The sequence below is a fragment of the Nilaparvata lugens genome, unplaced genomic scaffold (assembly GCF_014356525.2).
Source record: "Nilaparvata lugens isolate BPH unplaced genomic scaffold, ASM1435652v1 scaffold622_1, whole genome shotgun sequence".
Lineage (NCBI taxonomy): Eukaryota > Metazoa > Arthropoda > Insecta > Hemiptera > Delphacidae > Nilaparvata > Nilaparvata lugens.
Genome location: NW_024091989.1, coordinates 10,870 through 28,600, shown reverse-complemented (window position 1 = coordinate 28,600; position 17,731 = coordinate 10,870). Strand labels below are relative to the sequence as shown.

The window sequence follows — 17,731 nt, the reverse complement described above, 5'->3', positions numbered from 1 at the left end:
TAAAGTAAAGCGATTAATCAGGCAAAGTGCATGATTAAATATATTCTATAGTCTATAATTAATTTTATCTTTCAAAGGTCGCTTTCTCCAAAGTTGATTTGACTATTAAATCCTTTTAACCAATGTATGGTTGCATTCATTATAGTGTGTGTCAATTGAGTCTGATGGTTTAAACTAGAACATTAGTTCAAATTTTTTGGAGAAAACGACCCTAAGGGCCGTTTGCACAGTCAAAGCTTGAACTGAATTTAATCAGCTGGTGGCGTCTAAAATGAACCATATTATAACGAACGAGACTTGATATGGATGATGGATTTAATCCAGTTTAAAATGAAATTTAGTTTAAACTGTTACTGTGCAAACGGACCTAAACGTTTCCCCTTCTAAAGCATGAACGGCTTTAAAATCTAGACGAGTATAAATCCTAATCCAATCAAAGTCTAGTGTAGTGTGAATATTAATCACTGTACGATCTATACCTAATTGTAATGGTTCTGTTCCCTGCAATATCATTTTAAATATTGTAAATGTGTTCATGAAATGAATTCATTGCTACTTTACTTCAAAACAGATTTCTGAAAATTTTGCGTTAATGTGCTGTATTTATGACACGTGACAGGATACGCCAAGTGATAACAGCTGATTGAGAGCATAGTATCATTTTATCAGCTGTTCTCTCAGTAAAAACAACCATGTAGCTGTTTTTCTTCACCAGACACTCTCAATCATCCTTCTTGCTCTCACACTTTCTCTCTCTCTCTCACCCTTGCTATTTTTAAGTGCCAAATGCCAAACTGTACTTCAATGATTAATATTATAATGATGATGATGATGATTGATAACGGTGTTGAGAGAGGGCGTTGCATAACGCTCTTGTTTACTGGCGTGTGTGCGCTGTAAAGAATATTCTGACAATGTAACACGAACACGGTTGTTGAAGCTACAACAATGCTTTGTACACTAATTGAACCTTCAACTATGATAATATTATTCTTTAATATTATTGAATATAGTTTTAGTACTCCAATAAATTAATATTGTATATTGTTTAGTGTATTAAATGGCTCAGGCACAGGAGTACTTGATATTTCATTCATAATGTCTCAAAATCAAGTTATTATTTCGCTTCATTCTTGAGTTCAATTTTGTGTCAAATACATGAGGCATGTTCTTCAATTTAGATGGAATAGAAAGTAGAAACATAATCAAATAGAACTGTTAATGCTTCAAGAGATATAATGACAGTAGCAAGTTCTTGGCTAGTTTCCATCAGTTTGAAATCTAGTCGCTGATCCTATGCTCTGAAATCAAAATATTCATTATTTATTAGTAACTTATATTACTTGCATACAGTATAGTATACTAGCACAGATAATGAAAAGAATGTATGTAATACTAGTATGAGGTAGCCACCTCTAATACATTAGAGGCTATGGTAATAGCCAACACTGAATCAAATTAGTGGACTACAGTAGTGTTGAAAGAGGTATTTCCCGTTTTCAACTCGCGTAAAATTAGAGCTTAGCATAAAATAGGTTTTTATTCGGTCATTAACTTCTCCACGTGTAGTCAATGAAATTGAAATGTAAATAAAGTCGTAAAAGTGATTGGTTTGGCTAGGTGGGTTGATAGAGTTGATTATAATTTGCTGTTTCAGTCATAGTCATTGACTATATTGCAGTTATACATCAGATGAATTATTATGGTTGTACACATAAATTACTGAATCTTGGTTAATCGTGGTATCGTGATTGACTGTTCTTTGTGACGCAATCATTGTAGGCGACTGTAATAACGTGTAATTATTCTATTTATGGTAGCGTTGTACTCAATAAGTGGTGTTCAATCTATTATCTCTGTAAATGTCTGCATATTCTGTACATGTGTTTGTCGGTGTCTCTATTCCTAGACCTCAATACTTCAGATTTGTTTTGCAGAAGGCAGAAAGAGCCTTATTTTTATCAATTTATTGTACTGTATTTTTATATTTTTGCTGAACAATTTCCACATAAATTTTACAGAACTACATTTCTACATTGCTTGGATTTGGATTTGACAGGAGTCCTGGATAGAGATGGATAATGTATTAAGATAACAGCAAATTTGAACAAAACAAGTGGCTCTTTGCATTGATGGTTCATTTTTGTACAATATGGTATCATTTGAAATTCCACTTTTCACTGTTACCTACATTTTTCTCTTCAAATCAATTGAATTTTTAAGAATATCCGTTTTCATTGTTACTCAATTGTTTGGTTAGTTCGCAGAAATAGGAATTGCTGATAACTAATTTAAAAAAAGCTGTTTCAACGGATTGTATTGCTGATTAGTATCTGATTTATTGCTAGTTTTCCTTGTATCTAACAATATTCCTGGTTCGTTTGTCAAGGGCATAAAAACTGTGCAATTATATTTTTCTAATTTGTATTCGTTGAAATAACAGAAATGTTGAGTCTATATACTATACAGTAGTGCTGATGAGAAGTAATGTAGTATGTTGTCTGTAGTTGTTTGAGCTCTAATTGACTGAACATCTAGTTCTTTATTAATACCTCTATTTTCTATTTACTGAACCCGTAGTCCTATCCACCCCTTGTTTTAACAATATTATGCTAGCCTGTCAGAAAGGTAAATCGCTGAAACTACGTTTTTCATTCGTTTTCAATAAAATTAGTTTTTTACGTATAAATGTATTTGATTTCTAATTTTTTGCAAATTTGTATCAACATTCTTGTTGGTCTGTCAATACAGTGCTACTGCGACGCAATCTTTTCAATTTGTTTTCGTTGAAAATGCAAAGTTCTAATTATTCAGATAGTATAGAATTTTCAGTTCTTTGATCGCTGCGAAGAATAAATATATTGCTGATAAATCGACGTAGTCTTGCGACTGATTTTGGCTGAGTATGTATCACACCAAATTCAACAGATATCACGCCACTAAACCTACTCTATCTTGATTAACACATGAGTGTCTATTATCAAACTTACGATGAATATTTATGCAAAACTGATTCTCACTCGATATTAGCTCAATATCGTTGTTATCAATTCAATTTCCAAATTGAGATTAATTCTATTAGAATAGAACCCGCCTCTAGGAAAAAATCTAAAACTTCCTATTTTCTCAATTTTCAAAATTGAGTCTGGGACGTACCCAGTTATGTACGTTCCAAACCAACGGACAAACTACCAAGTTTAAGTAGTTAAACAGTAAAACCTCTATATAGTACACCCCGTTATAGTACATTTCCAGTTATAGTATATTCCCCTTCCTAGTACATTTTCTCTTCAGTCCTTTGAAAAGTCCATATAGCTTTCATATACAATACAGTGCACCCCGATTCAGTACAGACTCGTAATACTTTTGTTGAGCAGTCCCTTAGGATGTTGGATGTACTATATCGAGGTTCCAGTGTAGTGAGATCCACTTCAGTCAGCATCCCTTATTAAATTGACTGAAATTAATTATTATATAGATGATATGTTTTTCATAGAAATTCTTCTATTGAATGAAATTTAAAGTGGACTGTAAATGGTTGAATGGAATTATTGTTTATCCATAAGTTATTTTAAAAATATTTTTGTTTTCGTCCGATATACTGTATATAACCACAGTGAATGGATGTTTGCCAGAGAAACAACATATAGGACATCTTTTGGCAGTTCAATTCATGTCTTCTAGACAGAATTCTCACATGATGAGCTGTCAGTGTTGTTGTTGAAACCTTCTCTTTTCGTTGTTCTGTTTGGAATTCATTTCTGATGTTAAAACATTGTTTCATACTGAACTAAGTGAGCATTTTCGAACTCAGAATATTGTAATTCGTCCAACTGAATGACTCTTCTCTTCAACAAATTTGTAGTACAATATTTTGTAACTTGACAGCTTTTAACCATTTGCTCTAAAATTGGCAGAGCTCATAATAGCATTGCAGTAATATGTGTCAGAATTTGTGTAATAATTCAGAATTAGTGGTAACGGAAGCAGTGAGGAATTGCTATACTAGTGACTCCAACCACTACCTTCGTAAACACTACCTCCGTTTACAGAGGTAGTGCTCCAACGTAAATCCAGATCATGTAATTAATCAAAGGATGTGGGAATTCATAAAAAAACTTTTTTTCAATTATTTTATTACCTTTGAATACCTATCATTACCTTTGAATGCCTTTGAATACCTTTTATCAGCGTTGAAAGATGGAAAATCAAAAAAACTTGAGGGCTGAGAGGGTATTTTGAACAATTATTGGTCATTATTTCCAACACGCCCATAGTATTCCAAATATAGCTGAAGATGTGTTGGTTTGATCACGAAACTGCAGTCCTGTATTAATGTCTAATAAATGTGGATGTGACAAAATAAAACTGTGTTTTTCAAATTCAAATTTATTCTTGAGACCAGATATACCAAGTGAACGTCACAAATATTTATTTTTTGTTAGTTCTTATAGTTTGGTCGCTGCATATTATGATTATAGTAATACATCTTATAACAGATCCCAATTTCTATGAGTCACTCGATCACAATCATATTACAAAAGTTGACATTTAATTCAACTAGCAGTTGTTTCTTGTGAAATGAACTACTTTTGTATGTAAGTCAGTAATATATTTTTCAATTTAGATTCATTTAGTATTTCTTTATAACACGGCATCAAATAATCCAAATACTACAGTCACGCATTTGCGATTCCAAAGTCTAAATTTTCGAAATTTTGTGTTGATTATTGTTTAAAGTCGACCTTTCCCCCGTCTAATTAATCTGACACTTGACAAAAATTTTAACGTCATTTGATTGGAAATTGTTGTTTACAATACAAAAGTGTTATGTAATTTTTAGTAGATGGTGTTACGTAATCAAGTTATTGATGTTATTAAGACAAAATTGGTCTGAATACTTTGGTGATGTTAATATCTGCAAGAATGTAAGGGACATTGGGAACATACTGTAGGGAAATTTCAAGCATAGGGAACAAGCATTGGGAACATTCCAAGCTGGGGACATCGAAGCAAGTCCACAATCATGTCGCTGATTGTTCGATATCAGTGTTCTGCTCACTCTTCAGTCTTCACGCGTTTCTTTCACTTCATCAAAAAGTACAAAAAATGATTGAACATCAGCTCGTGCGTTTACATTAGTCAAGGTATTTTGAATTCAAGTTCACTTGACTTCAAGAAAACTTGAAACACAGATTTTTGCAAAATGAACTTGAAGAAGGGTTCCACATTGGCGCATTATATCACATTGTTATCATTGAGTATAGAATGTAATTACATTCTATAATCACTGATTGTGCAAGCGTAGTGTAGCTACATAATAGCTACATGTAATTACATTCTATACTCACTGAATGGTATCGTGGTTTCAAGTTTTTGTTTTAGTAGTTTCAAGTTTCCTTGAGTTCAAGAAAACTTGACTAATTTTTATCGTGGGTTCGATCAATTTTATTTTTGTCTGCAACGCTTGCACAGCCAACATATAATACACCATTCACCGACAACTTTTCAAAGTTTGAAAAAGTTTTAGGTTTGAGTTATCTGTTTCCGGTGTGGTTATACGGAAAACTATAGTGAGATTCACTTTGAACTGTCATATTTTCTTATAAATAACATCATTGCTTCACATTGAACCTATGCTGACAGTCCTCACTACAGAACGACTACTTAGTTTGATGGGCTGCTTGCTGTTTCTATGCAAATTAGAGAGTTGAGTTCATTGTCCTTTTTAGCGTGGTCTAAAAATAGCTTTGTCATGTCTGCTGTAGACTCTTCATGAAATTTACGTAGTAGGATATTATCTAGGCTACATGTTTTACTGAATAGTTAGGATGGGGTAGTAATCCCTTGATGGCAATAATATAATATCAAACAAATATTGTTCATTTAGTTTGTGAAAAGGGGTTTCACAAACTATATACAGTAATGCACACTAGCCCCAAGGAGGAGCTCTACCCCAATTCTTTGCTCTCAATGGTTAGACTGAGAGCATTTCTTAGAGAGATTACTAGAATTACTAGATTACTTAATTACTAGAGATTATTGAAATTTCAATGCCGACTATGGACGAGTTAGGAATGGGTGGAATCAATTCAACTAGGTACTACCACGGAGGAGAGATCACAATAATTTTATTCTTCTTTCTTCTGTGGTACTACCAAATATGATAACATCATAAAATTCATCAAATATTGTGCATTACTGTATATGAATTGTGTACTCCCTCCACATATTATTACATTGATCTCTAGGTAGGCTAAGAGAATACAAATATTGAAATATCTTTGGAAGTTGACTCTGGAACTGAAGAGTGGGGAACTGAATAAAATTGTCGGTCCTGAAAGAGAGAATAGCCCATTTGTAAAGATTGTAAAGAACTTGCACTTGCTTATATATCTTGACTGTAATTGGAAGAGTTATAGCAGGCACAAACCATAAATGTATCTCCCGATTGATAAAAAAGGAGAGAAGCATAAGATACGAAAAAATATATACGAGAATATAGTTCAAAAATAGGGTTACACTTTTAATTTTCGCAATCAGTCATACAGTAAATAACACTATATTAATATTACTCTTCTATTACTGTATGAGAAATACGTGTGAATCCATGTTTGTAGATTGGTATAACTTGATGCAGATTAATGGTTGAAATAAAAGTTGGTTGGAATCTTGAACAATTATTTTAACTGCACATAAAACAGTATTCATGATTGTGGATAATTATTATTCTGTTGAAGTAACTCTCTCCCCTTGTCACATTCCATTATGCTTTTCAACCACGTTTATTCATTGATACATTCATTGTTAAGTTGTAATTCATTCATCAACATTACTACTTGTGGATGAATGAATGACGCTCATTTTCATTCAATGTCAAAGTTTTGCTTTGACTCATAGGCCCTACTCTTTGAGTAATTGATAAGATTTAATTCAATATGATTCATTAATTTCAATATTTACTCTTTACTCTAACTTTTGTTTGATAATGAATAATTTCATTGGATGTTCTCAGCAATCCAGCTCGAACTGTATTGCTGTAGAAGCAAATCCAGATATATATTCATTTATTGATATTACAGTAGAAATTATTTCCAGGAGTAATAATCTAGAGTAATATTGTTTCTGTATTGTCACAGAGTCTAGGATTTAATATATTACAATGAGTAGAATGCATGCTACATTTTACACTCTGTGGGTCGTATTGAATAAAAACCTTATTTGATTCATTGTCAACTTCAATTGATTACACCTTATTTGATTCATTGTTAATTTCATTTGATTGCAACTTATTTCATTCATTGTTGTTACTAGTTACTCTTTTCAGTAGCAAATGAATTTAAGAGTTCAATGATTATTTTAAGTTTGATTGACTTCCGTGTTATTATTAGCTTGAACATATTATACATTATTATGATTTGTGTATTATTTCCAATGTAAATAAAAAATTAACAAGTTATTGATGATCATGCTATAATTTTATCATCAGTAATCTCTGTAGTTAGTTATATGATGAAGCTCTCTGAAGTCTGAAGTATTATAATATGTTTGAATTTCAAATATTTTAGAATGGTAGATTTATTTCTAATACGCAGTTTCTTTCTTTTCAGGTAAATACACCTTTTCAATCTGATATGAACTTTTGGAAAATTCTCGACTCATATTGTGAGTATAAATCTACTATACTTTTTTCCATGGCCTAATACACCAGGCTAAGTGTTGGTAAGAAGAATACCAATGTAAAGAAGTCCAACAATGCTGTACCTATTGCAAGGAGTAATGAAGATGTTTTTGTTTTTAAAAGCACAACAATCCTATATCAAGAGGTGTAATAAACATGTTTTTGTGTTGAGCTGTGTTTTATGGGGTGTTGGAATTACAATAATTGGTCCCAACTTTTTGCGATTTTATCTGAATGAAAACAAACGATTGTCCTGTCCGATCAAGACAAAACTGGTTAGGCCTACATAAATTGCACACACCCTCTCTCTCACTCCCACTCTTTCGGGAAAAGAGAGTCTCTCTCAGTGTATGATCACTGACTCACTCTCGCACTCAGTAACTCACATTTATCTCTTGACTGACATCAACAAAGAACATGTAAAAGTATGTGAAGTCTGATGATTGGGGAGGAAGCGAAACAAGGAGAAGAGGAAGAAAAAGAAAAATCAGAAGAAGAAGAAGAAGTAGGGGAAGAAAGAAAAAGAAGGAAAAAGGCAGAAAAAGGAAAGAAGGAGAAGAGGAAGATGCAGGATTGTAGAATGAGGATGGAGAAGAGAGTTATTTAGCAAAAAAAAATTTTTTAGCAAGTTGGAGAAGTGAAGATAAGAACAGAGAAGGATTGAAGAAACTGTAATAATTATGGTCTGTTCAAATTTATAGAATAATAATTTTGATTGTTACACCATTGTTCATCTTTAGTACAGGCACTTGAATTTTTCTACTGAGGAAAATTTCCTGAAGAATTTTCCTGCAGAGGATTGACATGGATCAGCAGAATTCTGTCAATGGAGCGCTTTTCATCATTTTGCTGTCATTGGCCGAGACAAGACACGCCTATCGTGGGTGGAGCGATGGGTGATTCATTCATTGCTATTGCTCATTCCTGTCACTCTGTTACAGTATGAATGCTCCGCCCACAATGAACGAGTTTTGTCTCGGCCAATGACAGCTTTACAACTTGATAGGTCAGCCAACTACCAGTCGTATAGCTGGCTCCATCCTGTAGCATTTTAGGACTCTAGTGATTGACAAAAGGGTAAAACCCGAACTAGTTTCTTGTATTTCAAATACCGATGGTGACAACTTGGAATCGTTATAATTGCAACAATAGATTATTGTGAACAGGAAAATGAAGATGAAGAAGAGAAGAAGAAGAAGATGAAGGAGAGAAGAGAAGAAGATGAAGATGGAGGAGAAGAAAAAGACTTGAATGGTGACACGTCCATTCTTTCCTTCATTCATTCATTAGGCTTCCAGTCCATTCATCACGCCATTCCACATTCTTCTACATTTCCATTTTATTCTTCTTTTTCACCTTCTTCCCATTCCTTCTCTTTACCTTGTGCGTGTACAATTAACATTGCAATGCGAGCAATTAGCTAGTTAAAAGAACGACGTTTTTTAGGTAATTCTTATACTTTTCCACTTGGTTCTTTTTATAACTGTATTTGGATTGCTAATATAGTTTCGTCTTGTGAATGATTGTTTTTTATTACCGTATATACATCGTTTTAACGACACATATGTGTCGTGACTTCTTGTACGGTCTTTCTTTGCTTTAAAGACTTTGCACTTGAGGCTGGACTGTGGTCTTGTTCTGAATTTCAAATAGTTCTGCAGAGTTATTGTAGTCAATTTATGTCAATGATGTAATTTGTGTTCGTTCTAGAGGATTCTAAACTATATATAGTGAGATTCACTTCAAACTTTCAGCATTGAGGTGCATTGATGATATTTATGAGGAATTATCACAGATTAAAGTAAATCTCACTATATTCTAATTTTTTCATTGAGAAATAAACATGAGAAATAATGAATTTTTTCATTCATTAGTAGGTTTCTGCTGAGAATGATGTTACTACTAGAATTGTGCATGTGTAATGGGAGGATGATGATGTGGTACATTGAAGTACTGACCGTTTAAATGGGTTCCGAACCACCTGGATGTGTTTTCTAAACTTATTGCTAGGAATCTGAAATCCTTCAAATTTAGGACTTAATCCTTTAAAAACTAGGACTCCAATCCTTTATCATTTTCTGCATTGAACTACTAAGAGATCTCCTACTACTAAGGAATACATATTATATTGTACCTCTATATTCACTTTCTTGGTAGGGGCTACTGTTATTTATGTGAAAATTGAAAAATAACGTAACCTTTTCTCAACTTCATTTTATTTCTCACATGTATCGACTTGGAAATGATAAGTTTTAACTTGCCGTGAAAATAAAATAAAGTTAAATAAAATGGTACCTTGATTTTTCAATTTTTACTGATATAGGCTACTTCTATGTATAATAAATAATATCTACCTTAATCACAATAATACTGTGATCGATGTAGGGTGAAGTGGGGTAATTGGGATCACGTTTTTTTTATTTTATTTTGGCTTGAAAAATAAAAATGATATTGATTTATTTAACTTCTTTATTTTTTCTATCGATTGATACATTCAAAATTTGATTTGAAAATTGTCAAACGCATTGAATGTTTTTTTAGTTTCCTCTACATTTCCACTCTGACACAAAGTTGATCCATAATTTTACATTCATTTACAAGTTGAATAATACCAGCTGCATGAAATGTGACAGTGGAGTGCCTTCTGATGTTTTTTTGGGCGTAGAATTCAAAAATGGAGTCGAAATTCTTCTAGAAACGTTCAGAAAAATGTTATAGCCGTTATCACAGTTACTCCATGGAAATAGGATTATGGGGCATTTGGGATGAAATTCTAAATAACCTTTTCCTATAAAAGTATAATTAAGAGAAAGACACAAACCTGAATGAACATAGAAGAGCTAGAACAGATTATGGACATAGTTATGAACCTAGATTAGAGTAGAACAAAAATGAAGTATCAATAAGAATGACAGCCTCTCAAATACTGTGATAGAATTACTGAAGATAAATTGTGCAGAAGTTGAGATGACAATAAATTGGAAAACAGAATATTGAACAATTAAGTCTCTAGTAAAATTGAGAAGTTGGAAGTGAAAAAGTTGATGAAGGTGGGAACTAGTGATGAAGTAAAGCAGGAACAGAAAGAGAAACAGTAAAAATAACTGGGTCAGATGTTTGTTTCCTGTTGAAGTGATGTGTTCTGTTCTGTTCTGGCGCTCTGGTGATCTATTTTCAGTGCAGCACTTTTTATTCTGGGACAGAAGTGGGATCGGATCGGCTCACAGCTGATTGTTAGCAGCTATCAATAGCTGAGTAGATGAAGAAAATAGAAGAAGAAGAAGAAGAAGAAGAAGAAGAAGAAGAAGAAGAAGAAGAAGAAGAGAAGAAGAAGAAGAAGAAGAAGAAGAAGAAGAAGAAGAAGAAGAAGAAGAAGAAGCTATCAATAGCTGAGTAGATAAAGAAAATAGAAGAAGAAGAAGAAGAAATGAAAAGATGAGAAGGCAAAAGTATACAAGAGTCTAAAAAGTAGTATACAGTAGTAACAATCTTTTTTTTAAGAGGGAATTACTGGAGCTTTCATAACTGGAATAGTTGTTGCACAATCATTATTACATGCAATGCACTGAGAATGCTGTAAATTTTGTTTTTTCAATAGGCTTCGTCCGTTGCATGGAGTGATCCGTGGTCTAGTGGATAGAGTGCTTGCGTAGGAACATAGAGATCCCGGGTTCAAACCATCTCAATACCAAAAGTTTTTTAACCAGATCACTCTAGTGTTATCGGATGGACACGTTAAACTGTCGGTCCCGGCTGAAGTATGACAGTTGTAAGGCCTATTGACGGCTTTAATTATATATTCAGGCGGTGGGACCTTCCCGCAAGGGACTCCCCACAAACAAAAGCTATACGAATTTACTTACTTTACTTATCCGTTGCATTTGTCATGTTCTGGCATTGCAACCTGGTACGATTTTTTTTAATTTATGTATTTCTATGGAGAGCAATCTCAATTCTTTCTTATAGAATTAAGTGGGCTTACTATTCTAAATTTATTCTTAATGACTCTTATTCTAAATAACTTTCAAAAACATCTCATTTTAATTCGACACATGAATAAATACATACGTTTATTGAATTGAGCTTCTCCATAGTCTTCTCTAGTTGGCTCAACTATAGTGAGGTCCACGTTATAATGGCAATATTTGATCAACATTGGTGCTGCTATCCTTGTCTATCATTCGACAAAACAGATATCGCTATCCTTCTATAGCTTCGCAACGTTGCCAAATCTGTTTTTACAATGTAGAAGTATTATAAATTAAGGCAGACAATTGGTAACGCTCTTCTCCTATCTCTATCCACTGCCACTATAACGTGGACCTCACTATAAAGATGGCTTCATTTTTTCTCAGCTATCATCTATCTAATAATCTGATGGTTCTCCTTGAATCTATTCTCGATCTTCAACTGATCACTATTAGTCCTGTGTTGAGAATTGTTGATCTGAAAATAACTTGTTGATCTAATATTGGCTTGCATGTGACAGGCTAACTACGATTCTAATTCGGCATTGTTGGCAGCAATGTGCGTACAATGAAATAATGTGGATCAGTGATCAGTTTTCAATGTTATTTTAAATCAAAAGAATAGGACTTTGATGTTGTCTTATTGATGATGTATGGAGAAATACCACAACAACTCTCACCATACAATCAGATTAATTTAGATCACTTGATACAACCTGTGGTTTGGTTGGTAGAATAACAAGAAATTGCATCCAAATTATTGTACAATCAAATTTTTATCAAGGTTAAGTTTATAAATGTAATCCAATATTATCTTGTCAACAAGTTGTCAATCCTTGTGCGGATCTTTTTTAAAGCAAATCAGTCCAATCTGTTGGTGTATTTTGATTCTGAGTGTTGGAAGTATAGGTTTGGACTGATCACTCTCTTCCGAAGATTTCGACCTATTCGACCACTACACAAAAACCTAAATTCTAAAACTTTACAGATTGTAAACTGTCGGAGATTTCTCCTAGAACTTCTCCTAGGATGATGACGTACCGAATTTCTTGTCCTTCAAATTCAACTGCTCAGTTCTGGAGAACAATTTCGCAGAACTTGTATCCAAAAACATCATCCCCCCAACGTTCACCTGCCAATCGAAAACTGGCGGCCATTATTTTTTTGTTTGCCCTAAGAAAGGAATTTTCTCTTCTCTATTCGTTTCTGCTCTCTATTCTACCTCCACGTATTTTTTCGCCAAATCTTTTGTTGTGAACAGCAAAAATAACAATGTGAGTTTGTTTTTCGTTAGCGGTCTTCTTGTGGAGTTCAGTGGAGAAGCTTGAAGAGCTTTTACCAAATACGTTATTGTTGATGGTTGTTCCCACACTCCCACAAAAATACAGATTTAGAGAGTGTAAAATGTAATACATTCATACTATACTGAATCTATACATATAAAAGCGAAATGGCACTCACTCACTGACTGACTCACTCACTCGCAGAACTAAAAATCTACCGGACCAAAAACGTTCAAATTTGATAGGTATGTTCAGTTGGTCCTTTAGAGGCGCACTAAGAACGGATTTGAAAAAAATTTCCAAAGATACGCCCAAAATCTGCGGTTTTCCAGCTTTTTTTAAGCGTTTTCTCAGCTTTATCATGAATAAATAAACAGAAAATGTTCAAATTTAGTACAGAAGCTCAGGTGGGGTGTAATAATGTTGTGTTAGAAGGAATTTGCAATAACGTCAAAGATACGCCCAAAATTAGCGTTTTACCAGCGTTTTTTTAAGCGTTTTCTCAGCCTAATGGAGAACAAATGAACAAAAAATGTTCAAATTTACTACAGAAGCTCAGGTGGGGTGTAATAATGTTGTGTTAGAAGGAATTTGAAATAACGTCAAAGATACGCCCAAAATTAGCGTTTTCTCAGTTCTTTTATCAAGTAACAGACAGAAAATGTTCAAATTTGGTACAGAGGTTTAGTAGCTATGGTCTAAAAATTTTGTGATGAGGTGACTTTTCTGCGTTTTCTCACCTTTTTCAATAATTGATGGAAATATATTTTAAAAAATTCAGTTCACAGGTTTAGCTGAGGTGGAAGAATTTTGAAGAGATACGCCGATATAGTAACTGGTGTTTTTACCAGCGTTTTTGGCGAACGAAGTGAGCCCGCTGATCTCATTTTTGGACGATCCAATCGGGGGTCCAGGCTATACGGATATGGCGAGCGAAGCGAGCCTGACGGCTTGTACATTATATTCATACTGTATTGAATTCTATACTCTGTACAAGTAGTTTCTTTGTTAAATTCGTTAGATACAAGAATGTTATAATGATTTCTAATAAATTTTCAAATTTCTAATAATAATGTTGTTAAGATAATAGTTCACGGAATTTGATCGTTACTTCTAATTACAAATATCTAACACCAATGAGAATCAAGTGTAATTCAATCTCAGCTTTGAATTTGAATTATATCATATTTTTGTATGCTCTTACCTACAACCTACTAATAAACAATTATCCAGTGTTTTTGTAGAACATTCCATAGTTTACTATTGTGTAGGTAACAAATCATTACAATTAAATCTCTTCAGTATGTATTTCAATGAGACGGAAACAGCTGAGACTTCTTGATTGATTGAGTACTTTATTTATGTAGATTACAATATATACTGGCTTATACACTTATATACAATAGCTTACAATACAGCAAAATTATAGATGAATTTACATAATATAGACTAAGAAAATAATTATTGAACTGTATATGATATGAAAAAGCAATTTGTAATATAATAACTATAGATAATAAGTATATTGTTATGCATCTACATAAATTGGCGGAGCTTTGGACATATCTATGTCCATTCTTCGGAAAGAATATTAAAAATATCCTCCCCACTAACTCTCCACCAAAAATTCTCTTGCACTCATAAAGAGAATTTATCTGATCACAAGATAACTTACGAGAGTGGAACAGTTTGTATTCATGGTCACAGGCGATCGAGTCAATTATTGAAGTTGAATAAAATAGAATACAGTCAATAGCCAATGAGAGAGAGCAACGATTTCGTCGTCGTGACGACAGCCAATGAGAGCTCAGTAACCGGAATTCGACCAATCACAAGCTAACCAATGAGAAAATGCATTTATATCAGGTCATGGCGACAGGTAATGGAAGTTGAGTAACCAAAACTGCAAATAATTGAAAGCCAATGAAATTTCAACAAATGAGAGCTAAAAGCAACAGAACAGTTTAGACATTAGTGTCAGAGCAACAGCGTTCATATTTTTTTTATTTTATTCTTGCTTTTTTGTCTTCAATTATTGGTTTTAAACTTTCTTTTTCTATAACATTCTCATTTGTTGAAATCGGTGTGCTACGTATACGTTTTGTTTCAGTAGGTGTTAGTCTTGCAAAATAATTTAAAAAATCTTTTTTTAAAACTGTATTGCTTAATACTTTAGTTGAAATTTACATTTCATCAGCTATCTAAAAACAACACCTTATCGCCAAGTTACTGTTTTAGGCACATACTAAATGCTCAATTTAGATATCTTCGAGCCTGGTATCTTTTTTGTCCTACTCCTTTTAGCTTTCTATTACTCATTCTCTTCCTCTTGTTCTTCTCTCCCCCTCATCATACGCCTCCATCTTTTTTCTTCTCTTCTTCGTTATTCTCTCGTACACTTTCATCTTTTCTTCAACACTCAGTGACATCACTCATCTTCTAATCATAACTCATTTCTTCTTTATTTTATACAGTACTTCTGTTCACTCATCGCGCATTGTATTTTATCATTTCTCTTTCTATTTTTCTTGGTTTGCTTCATTACAATCAGTTCTATCATTTCTTTTACCATGGCATATTCTCATGTTTTTGGATTTTCCCCTCCTCCTTGTTCTCCTCCTCTTATTCTTAAATATCTTGTTCTTGTTCCACTTTTTCATCATTAATTTTATCTTCTCCTCCGATTCTCTTCTCGGTCTTACCTCCGCATTTCCTATTTCCACTTCTTTCTTACTAATCTTCCTATCATATTCCTCTATTTTTTCTATATCCTTTCTCTTCCTACTCTTTCTTACTCCCCCTTCCTCACTCCTCTTCCACTATTATCTCTTCACGAATTTCTCCTCCTCCTTTTCTTTCTTCTCCCTCAATACTCTTGTTTTTATTTATCTACTCCTAATTTTCTCATTCTTCCACTCTCTGTCTTCTCCCTCCCCAAATTCCTCTCTGCCTTCCCACCTTCAACATCTCCCTCCTTTTCTTTCTTCTCCAATTTCTCTCACTCTTTTTCTTTCTTCTCCCTCATCACTCTTGTTTTTATTTATCTACTCCTAATTTTCTCATTCTTCCACTCTCTGTCTTCTCCCTCCCCAAATTCCTCTCTGCCTCCTCACCTTCATATTCTCCCTCCTTTTTTTTCTTCTCCAATTTCTCTCCCTTCTTTTTCTTTCTTCCCCTCATTACTCTTGTTTTTATTTATCTACTCCTAATTTTCTCATTCTTTCACTCTCCCTCCCCAAATTCCTCTGCCTTCCCCCCTCCAACTTTTCCCTCCTTTTCTTTCTTCTCCAATTTCTTTTCCACCTTTCCTTTTTTCTCCCTCATTACTCTTGTTTTTATTTATCTACTCCTAATTTTCTCATTCTTTCACTCTCCCTCCCCAAATTCCTCTGCCTTCCCCCCTCCAACTTTTCCCTCCTTTTCTTTCTTCTCCAATTTCTTTTCCACCTTTCCTTTTTTCTCCCTCATTACTCTTGTTTTTATTTATCTACTCCTAATTTTCTCATTCTTTCACTCTCCCTCCCCAAATTCCTCTGCCTTCCCCCCTCCAACTTTTCCCTCCTTTTCTTTCTTCTCCAATTTCTTTTCCACCTTTCCTTTTTTCTCCCTCATTACTCTTGTTTTTATATATCTACTCCTAATTTTCTCATTCTTTCACTCTCCCTCCCCTAATTCCTCTGCCTTCCCCCCTCCAACTTTTCCCTCCTTTTCTTTCTTCTCCAATTTCTTTTCCTCCTTTTCTTTTTTCTCCCTCATTACTCTTGTTTTTATTTATCTACTCCTAATTTTCTCATTCTTTCACTCTCCCTCCCCAAATTCCTCTGCCTTCCCCCCTCCAACTTTTCCCTCCTTTTCTTTCTTCTCCAATTTCTTTCCCTCCTTTTCTTTTTTCTCCCTCATTACTCTTGTTTTTATTTATCTACTCCTAATTTTCTCATTCTTTCACTCTTTTTCTTCTCCCTCCCAAATTCCTCTGTGCCTTCCCACCTCCAACATCTCCCTCCTTTTCTTTCTTCTCCCTCATCACTCTTGTTTTTATTTATCTACTCCTAATTTCCTCATTGTATTCTCCTTCCCTAAATTCCTCTCTGCCTTCCCCCTTAAACTTCTTCCTCATTTTCTTCCTTCTCCAATTTCTCTCCCTTATTTTTCTTTCTTCCCCTCATTACTCTTGTTTTTATTCATCTACTCCTAATTTTCCCATTCTTTCACTCTTTTTCTTCTCCCTCCCAAATTCCTCTGTGCCTTCCCACCTCCAACATCTCCCTCCTTTTCTTTCTTCTCCCTCATCACTCTTGTTTTTATTTATCTACTCCTAATTTCCTCATTGTATTCTCCTTCCCTAAATTCCTCTCTGCCTTCCCCCTTAAACTTCTTCCTCATTTTCTTCCTTCTCCAATTTCTCTCCCTTATTTTTCTTTCTTCCCCTCATTACTCTTGTTTTTATTCATCTACTCCTAATTTTCCCATTCTTTCACTCTTTTTCTTCTCCCTCCCCAAATTCCTCTCTGCCTTCCCCCTTCAACTTCTTCCTCCTTTTCTTTCTTCTCCAATTTCTCTCACTCCTTTTCTTTCTTCTCCGTCATCACTCTTGCTTTTATTTATCTACTCCTAATTTTCTCATTCTTCCACTCATTGTCTTCTCCCTCCCCAAATTCCTCTCTGCCTTCCCCCCTTCAACTTTTTCCTCATTTTCTTTCTTCTCCAATTTCTCTTCGTCCTTTTCTTTCTTCCCTCTCATTACTCTTCTTCTTCTTCTTCTTCTTTTCCTTTTCTTCTTTTTCTTCTCTCCTTGATTA

The 17,731-nt window shown here is 34.1% G+C and overlaps 1 long non-coding RNA gene across 1 annotated transcript; it reads left to right on the top strand.

The window, feature by feature from the left end:
- Positions 1 to 310: 310 nt before the first annotated feature.
- LOC111045717 lies at positions 311 to 14,002 on the top strand. Its single transcript, XR_002605726.2, has 3 exons — positions 311 to 1,798; positions 7,611 to 7,665; positions 13,714 to 14,002. It is a non-coding gene; the product is annotated as an uncharacterized LOC111045717 (long non-coding RNA).
- The last annotated feature ends 3,729 nt before the right edge of the window (positions 14,003 to 17,731 follow it).